Below are 8,134 nucleotides of genomic sequence, written 5' to 3' on the forward strand. Positions count from 1 at the left end.
TTTTTTTTATCAATTTTTTCCTATTTTTTGGCTACAAAACAAGGCTTCTGCCAAAAAAACCCGATTTACCGATCCGATTTTCCGATTCCGGCCGATTTATCCGATTTTAACTAGGCGGTCAAAAATCCGATTCCGATTCCGATTCCGATTTTCTGAACCATGAATAACACCCCATTTCTTGTGTGATCTGATAATGAGCATCCATACTTGAATGGTTTGAGAAATCACAACAGGTCACATTGTGCCGGAACGAATGATAATTCCTCTCCTAGGATATCATAGAGAACATGAAAGTTCTGCTGTTGAAAATTGCCAATTATTGTTAGCGGGTTTCTATGACCTAACATGGCCAAACATATTGTTGTTTTTGAGTATAGTTCCATATAATTTTGTGGAGGAAGTTCTAAATCGGCACCGTCAAAATGGAAAATGAACGGAGGCAGTCGCAACTCCTCCTTGGAGGTTGATGTCAAATCAAAGCAAAGAAGGTCCTGATCTGGCACCACTGGTAGATCTACTTGAGATATAAATGCTGATTTCACCATCTCAAAAACTGGATTCGGAAAGTGAGTGAGGCTTGTTCCTGAGTCAATGATCACCCCACCACTGCCGTCATTAGGATTCACGGCAAAATAGGATTTGGGTATTTTTAGGAGCTCTGCACCAACTGTTATGCTGTTTAATGTAAGGTAATAATATGTATAAATTGGATGGAGGAGCAATGGTGTTGATTGGATCTTTCCTTTTTCATATCTGGCTAAATCAGCTGATGAACCAAACAAAACAGGGCTGCTTTTAGATTTACCAAAGGCTGTGAAACAATAGGCAAACTTATCATATCCGAGTTGGGAAACTAGTGACAATTTACCACGGCCAAAGCCGGCTATGCCGCATTCATTTGAATTGAAGATTCCCTTGTTGTTGTTTCCACATCCAAAAAACATATTGGTAACCTCAAATGATCCCAAGGTAAAGGTCTCCTTTCCGAGTAAACCGCTTGTGTATGAACCATCTCCATAGCTACTATTGTATTCACAGAGGTTGTCCGTAGAGCACTTAGGTTGAGAGATGTCAATTTCATTGCACAATTCAAATTCGCATGGTGTGTAAAAGAAAGTAGAGGATTTCCGAGGATTAAAAAAAGGATATGATTGGTTGAAGTAATGAATAAGAGGTAAACACTGTGTCCAGACGAAGTCGCTGCCAGTGTCTAGGGTTAGAACAAAGGGTTGTGCTGGTGTACCGATTGATATATTTACCAGGTACTCACCGCTGGATGGAAATGATGGTATGGTGACATCGCTGGAAGCAAGATAACGGCGTCTGGTCTTGCTACGCTGCACCATGCGTTGCAGCAACTCAAACTTGGTGAAGTTTCCGCCAGAATCAACGTGAATTAGTTCGGTTCGTAAACCGTCAGGGAGAGAATGAGATAGATTAAACAGTGGGAGGAGGAGCAGCAGGGTTGATATTGATACCATGGGTTGCACCATTGTATTGTAGAGAGGGGATATTGCTGTGGATATTGGTTTTAGAATGAGTACTTTATATATAGTTCCTAAAGAGGTTAGAACATGTCTTCGAAAGTGTATAAAATTATATATACTTGAAATTTCTCTTTCCATCTTTTTTTTTCTATAGCCAGGCTTTAATTCTTTCTCATTATTTCCTCAAGTATATATACCAATTCATGAATATACAAACTCCAACTCCATGCACAAATTTAGTCTCCTTTGACAAAATGGAAAGATGCTCTATTTGAAGCTGTCATTGCTAATTAATTAAGTGGTGCCATACTGGCAAATTAATAGATTGTTTTCTTTCAAAGTCTATTATGTTAATATGACCGTTTCTAACGCTATCCTCCAATCACAGTGTAAGAGCATGGGGCCCACCTCTTAGTTTAAAACAATGGAAAAAATTAGGCTGTGTCTCCGGTTATTCATACAAAAGTAAATACTAAATACAATTAATAAATGCCTATATTCTGTAAAATATTTTCTTTAGCAATATCGCTTTTAAAAAAAAAAAATTAAGCTCACATCTTTATTAGTTATATGCTAATATTAGTATCTTTCTAATTTTGATAGGAATGAACAAATAATAATTTAATTTATTATGATAAAAAAGTCAAATATGTTTTGAGAAATTACTAGTTTATGCCTTCTAGGAGAATAAACAGTTTAGGTCTAAATATCTGGGATTGCACAGGTTATGTATATTTTATATTGTTTGATTTAAATTCCCCCAATAATATTAAGAGAAAAGGTTTTCATCCACGGACCTTTGTCCACGGTCTGCCCATAACGTTATCCACTTCCGGTTCAACTGTCTTCAACTACCTCCGGTCCCCACCTATTTAAACATGTCATCACGCGACGGATGAAACCTTCAATTTTTTAATTTCATTTCCATTTCCAATCATATTTGCTCCGCATCTAGCGATTTCCTTCTGCCTTCGTCGCGATGGTTCATTTTCAAAACTTTCATTTCTGATCAGATTTGCTCCGCATCTGAGACGATTTCCTTCCTCTTTCATCCCGACAGAATCCTAGAGGTATGGATCTCATTCAAACGTAGTCATGATTTCTTTCTTCTTTCGGATTTCTCTTCCCTAGTTCGTCGCGAGTACATTCAAATTATTTAAACATGATTGTGACGGAACCTTTAGGAGTGGATTTCGATCGGGTAGAAATTGTCAGGTTCAAGAACATGGCGAAATTTAAATCTAGTGAGTTATTTCTTTATTTCTGTTGAATTTGTTGTTTGATTTGATGCAGTAACGGATCTAGCATTGTTTTAAATTTTTATTTGAATTTGTTGTTTGATTTGATGCAGTAAGGGATCTCATAATTATTTATTTATTTCTGTTGAATTTCGATATGGAGGAAATATGAGGAGATGATCTGAGAGAGGCCACATGGATGAGAGATGATAGAGAAGCGATATAGAGTATTTATCTATTAATTTTACAGTATTTTCTCTGTTAATTTTACAGTATTCATCTTGTAATTTTATAGTATTTATCTTGTAGAAATCTAGAGGAAAGAGATGATAGAGATGTGATATGGAGTATTGATCTTGTCATTTTACAGTATTCAACTTATTAATTTTAATGAATAATGAGCTAGTGTATTAAAATAATATAATGTTGTTTGTACGTAATGGTACGAAATTATGTGTTACTGGTTTGTCCTAATTAATGAAAATGCATACATGACTTAAATTAAAAAAAAAACTTATAATATTTGTTGCTTTATTTTGACTGTTTGACTTTACACTAAATTATCTTTTATCATTATTTTTTGAACTTCTTTGTTAACATAAAAATAAAAATAAAACTTAAAAATGACAACTTCTATATAATTATTAAAAAATTAGAAGCATTGATGAAAATACACCAAAAAAATAAAGACATTTAAACAACCGTGTCCCTCATTCCTAGGAAAAGAAAGGAGCTGGCTTGCACTGCAACTAAATCCAATGCTAGAAGATTTCCGACTATATCCACTAGTTAAATAGTAGCACAACATTTTTTACATAAAAGTTGGAGTTCAATTTACTTAACTATATATTGAATATCAACAAGAGATATATTTTTCATTAGAGTTTCAAGTCTCAACTTCACATACGAAAAACATTATTTTTGCAACTCGATCACAAACTGATTCTCAAGTTGAGGACAGTCGATTCCACTAAACTAGTAAAATTGATATTTTATTATTCAACTGCTGGGCCACACACACTCCCTCCCTTCTTCCTCTCTCCTTTTCCTCCCCAATCAACACTCCATATCCATCCGTCATTTTCACTACTTGTAGATCTCATCTCTGATGCATCATGCCCTTCTCTCTCTTTCGCTCGACTCTATTTGATTTTTAGCGGAGAAGAGAACGAGAGAGAGAGGAGGGAACCGAACGGAGCCGAGAACGCGGTATCGTCGGAGTTCGAAGCATAGAGTCCTTATCTTGATCAAAGCCCGACAGTGAGTAGATCCGGTCGTCGGAGTGCGACAGCGGTTGGAAGAGCGGATCCGGTCATGGAGCGTGATGAAGATAAGGTATTAGGGTGATTACAGGTATATATAAATAGAATTAAAAGAGTAAATCTAAGAATTTAGAGGTGATTAAGGGCAATTAGAGTAATTTTAAGTAATTTAGAGATTTTTGTGAGAATAAATGAGTAAATTTAGGAATTAGAGTCGCTTGACTTGTTGTAAACACATTTTTTATCTATCAAATTGTTAGTAGGCACTTAAAGCCGCTAACCTTCAGAAAAAAAAAATTATTCAACCGCTGTTTTACTCTTAAGGTATATGGGGAGGACGGCTAATTTTGCTTAATTGTATTCTCAAAAATAGTTTCTTTCTTCATCTCTGAATGGATAATTTTTTTTCTCCTTTGAACATCAGAGGAAGTTTTCGACTGACATGTAGCCACTAATTGTTGGCTACTGCATGAAGAGGTAATTAACCCGCTATACAATAATTACACAAGCTGCCTCGATCGAGTTGATCCAACTGGTACTGAACTACTAAAATTCGCGCAAATCAAGAATGGCACATGACAAATACATCCACCGGATACTAAACATAATTTAAATTGCAAAGGACTTAACCGAAGTCAAAGAAAAACTATATAAAATTCAAGTTTCCACTCAGCCCATTGGTTATTCAAGATTTGTATCTATCCTCTTTTACGATGGTCCATAAAAGCCCGTCTCTTACCCCTCAGTATTCGCTCTGCGTTGCTGGATTTTGTCTGCCGTACAATGAATTATGGGATTTGTACTTTTGTTAGTCAACCATTTGGAATGGATTGCTGACATTCATTGCCGCATTTGTCTACTTTTTCTAACTATGCACATTTCGCTTATGGTCTCTGGCCTATTCGCTCCCATTATTAACCTCCCTCACCTGTTTCATCTTGATTATCTCTTCCAAATCTAATTTGTCGGTTGTTCAAGACCCACCATCGATCTATGCATGGTACTAAAAAGTAAAAACCATAAATGGCCGTCTTCCACAACCTATTAGTACACTAGGTTTTCATGTTGATCTTTGTCTGGACTGTGGATCGAGATCGAGGTCATGCATGATCTCTCGCTCTCATGTCGCAATGCTGTCATTTGCTTGAGTACGTTTGGTCGTCTCTCTTCTGTATATATCCTTACCAATTTTACTATACACAGCTCCAAACATACTTGACAAAACATGACAAAAATAACACATACAAAAAGTGCGTAAAATAGAGAACAAAATTAATTTACTGAAAATAGCATATGTCAATCCAACGTCTCTCATTGCCAACATGAAGAGAGATGGAACTAATGCCTTGACCAGCATTAGTTCTCCCAATGGTGCAACTAAGTCGTTTTTTAATTTTTAAAGTTTAAAAAGTCGATCCAAATCGTTATATGTGATTTTTATATTAAAATATTTTTGAAGACCAAATTTTACATTTTTCTGAATTTTTATACTATTTATTAAGACACTTTAATCACTGATCCAATGGTGGCTTCTGATTTTACTGTTTTGTTAAGCCACTGTTGGATCAGCGATTTTCAAATTGTTTTAAGAAATAGTATAAAAATTCAGAAAAATGTAAAATTTGATCTCCAATAACATTTTAATATAGAGATCACATCTAATGATTTGGATTGACTTTCTGAACTTTGAAAATTAAAACAAACTTAATTGCATGGGATATTAGAAACAATCGATTTGATATTAGCCAACCTCTCTCTATATTATATATATATAGAGAGAGAGAGAGAGACCATTCGTTAACTAAATTTACACATTATACTTGAGCACAAGAAACTCTTTTTGTTATTGGTAAATTAAGAAATTTTACATATATTGAACATATAATACTTGAGCAAATCATTATTAAGCCACACTATCAAAAAGTTTCTAGAAAAAAGGAAGAAAATAACACCCCATTTCTTGTGTGATCTGATAATGAGCATCCATACTTGAATGGTTTGAGAAATCACAACAGGTCACATTGTGCCGGAACGAATGATAATTCCTCTCCTAGGATATCATAGAGAACATGAAAGTTCTGCTGTTGAAAATTGCCAATTATTGTTTGCGGGTTTCTATGACCTAACATGGCCAAACATATTGTTGTTTTTGAGTATAGTTCCATATAATTTTGTGGAGGAAGTTCTAAATCGGCACCGTCAAAATGGAAAATGAACGGAGGCAGTCGCAACTCCTCCTTGGAGGTTGATGTCAAATCAAAGCAAAGAAGGTCCTGATCTGGCACCACTGGTAGATCTACTTGAGATATAAATGCTGATTTCACCATCTCAAAAACTGGATTCGGAAAGTGAGTGAGGCTTGTTCCTGAGTCAATGATCACCCCACCACTGCCGTCATTAGGATTCACGGCAAAATAGGATTTGGGTATTTTTAGGAGCTCTGCACCAACTGTTATGCTGTTTAATGTAAGGTAATAATATGTATAAATTGGATGGAGGAGCAATGGTGTTGATTGGATCTTTCCTTTTTCATATCTGGTTAAATCAGCTGATGAACCAAACAAAACAGGGCTGCTTTTAGATTTACCAAAGGCTGTGAAACAATAGGCAAACTTATCATATCCGAGTTGGGAAACTAGTGACAATTTACCACGGCCAAAGCCGGCTATGCCGCATTCATTTGAATTGAAGATTCCCTTGTTGTTGTTTCCACATCCAAAAAACATATTGGTAACCTCAAATGATCCCAAGGTAAAGGTCTCCTTTCCGAGTAAACCGCTTGTGTATGAACCATCTCCATAGCTACTATTGTATTCACAGAGGTTGTCCGTAGAGCACTTAGGTTGAGAGATGTCAATTTCATTGCACAATTCAAATTCGCATGGTGTGTAAAAGAAAGTAGAGGATTTCCGAGGATTAAAAAAAGGATATGATTGGTTGAAGTAATGAATAAGAGGTAAACACTGTGTCCAGACGAGGTCGCTGCCAGTGTCTAGGGTTAGAACAAAGGGTTGTGCTGGTGTACCGATTGATATATTTACCAGGTACTCACCGCTGGATGGAAATGATGGTATGGTGACATCGCTGGAAGCAAGATAACGGCGTCTGGTCTTGCTACGCTGCACCATGCGTTGCAGCAACTCAAACTTGGTGAAGTTTCCGCCAGAATCAACGTGAATTAGTTCGGTTCGTAAACCGTCAGGGAGAGAATGAGATAGATTAAACAGTGGGAGGAGGAGCAGCAGGGTTGATATTGATACCATGGGTTGCACCATTGTATTGTAGAGAGGGGATATTGCTGTGGATATTGGTTTTAGAATGAGTACTTTATATATAGTTCCTAAAGAGGTTAGAACATGTCTTCGAAAGTGTATAAAATTATATATACTTGAAATTTCTCTTTCCATCTTTTTTTTTCTATAGCCAGGCTTTAATTCTTTCTCATTATTTCCTCAAGTATATATACCAATTCATGAATATACAAACTCCAACTCCATGCACAAATTTAGTCTCCTTTGACAAAATGGAAAGATGCTCTATTTGAAGCTGTCATTGCTAATTAATTAAGTGGTGCCATACTGGCAAATTAATAGATTGTTTTCTTTCAAAGTCTATTATGTTAATTATATGACCGTTTCTAACGCTATCCTCCAATCACAGTGTAAGAGCATGGGGCGCACCTCTTAGTTTAAAACAATAGAAAAAATTAGGCTGTGTCTCCGGTTATTCATACAAAAGTAAATACTAAATACAATTAATAAATGCCTATATTCTGTAAAATATTTTCTTTAGCAATATCGCTTTTTTTTTTTTTTTTAAAAGTAAGCTCACATCTTTATTAGTTATATGCTAATATTAGTATCTTTCTAATTTTGATAGGAATGAAAAAATAATAATTTAATTTATTATCATGTTGAACGGTTCGGATCAACTGTTAGGATTTTGAAAACTCAAATATTAAACCGTTGCACGGAGTTCCTCTATGCTACGCGAAGCACCGTAGCCAACAGATATATATAGAGTAAGGCTACGCTACTTCGTGAATTAATGGGGGTATTTTAATTCACGCTCATATCTCTAGTTTCAAAGTTCAAAATAGCCGATCCAAACTATTAGATGTTTCAACTATATTAAAATGTACTTGGAG

At 35.7% G+C, this 8,134-nt stretch overlaps 2 pseudogenes; both read right to left on the reverse strand.

Moving 5' to 3' along the window:
* Window positions 1-224: 224 nt before the first annotated feature.
* On the reverse strand, window positions 225-1,481 carry LOC144560265 (aspartic proteinase nepenthesin-1 pseudogene; annotated as a pseudogene).
* A 4,512-nt stretch (window positions 1,482-5,993) lies between these two features.
* LOC144560266 (aspartic proteinase nepenthesin-1 pseudogene) lies at window positions 5,994-7,250 on the reverse strand (annotated as a pseudogene).
* Between the last annotated feature and the right edge of the window lie 884 nt (window positions 7,251-8,134).

Source organism: Carex rostrata, chromosome 10, assembly GCF_964058835.1.
Source record: "Carex rostrata chromosome 10, lpCarRost1.2, whole genome shotgun sequence".
Taxonomy (NCBI): domain Eukaryota; kingdom Viridiplantae; phylum Streptophyta; class Magnoliopsida; order Poales; family Cyperaceae; genus Carex; species Carex rostrata.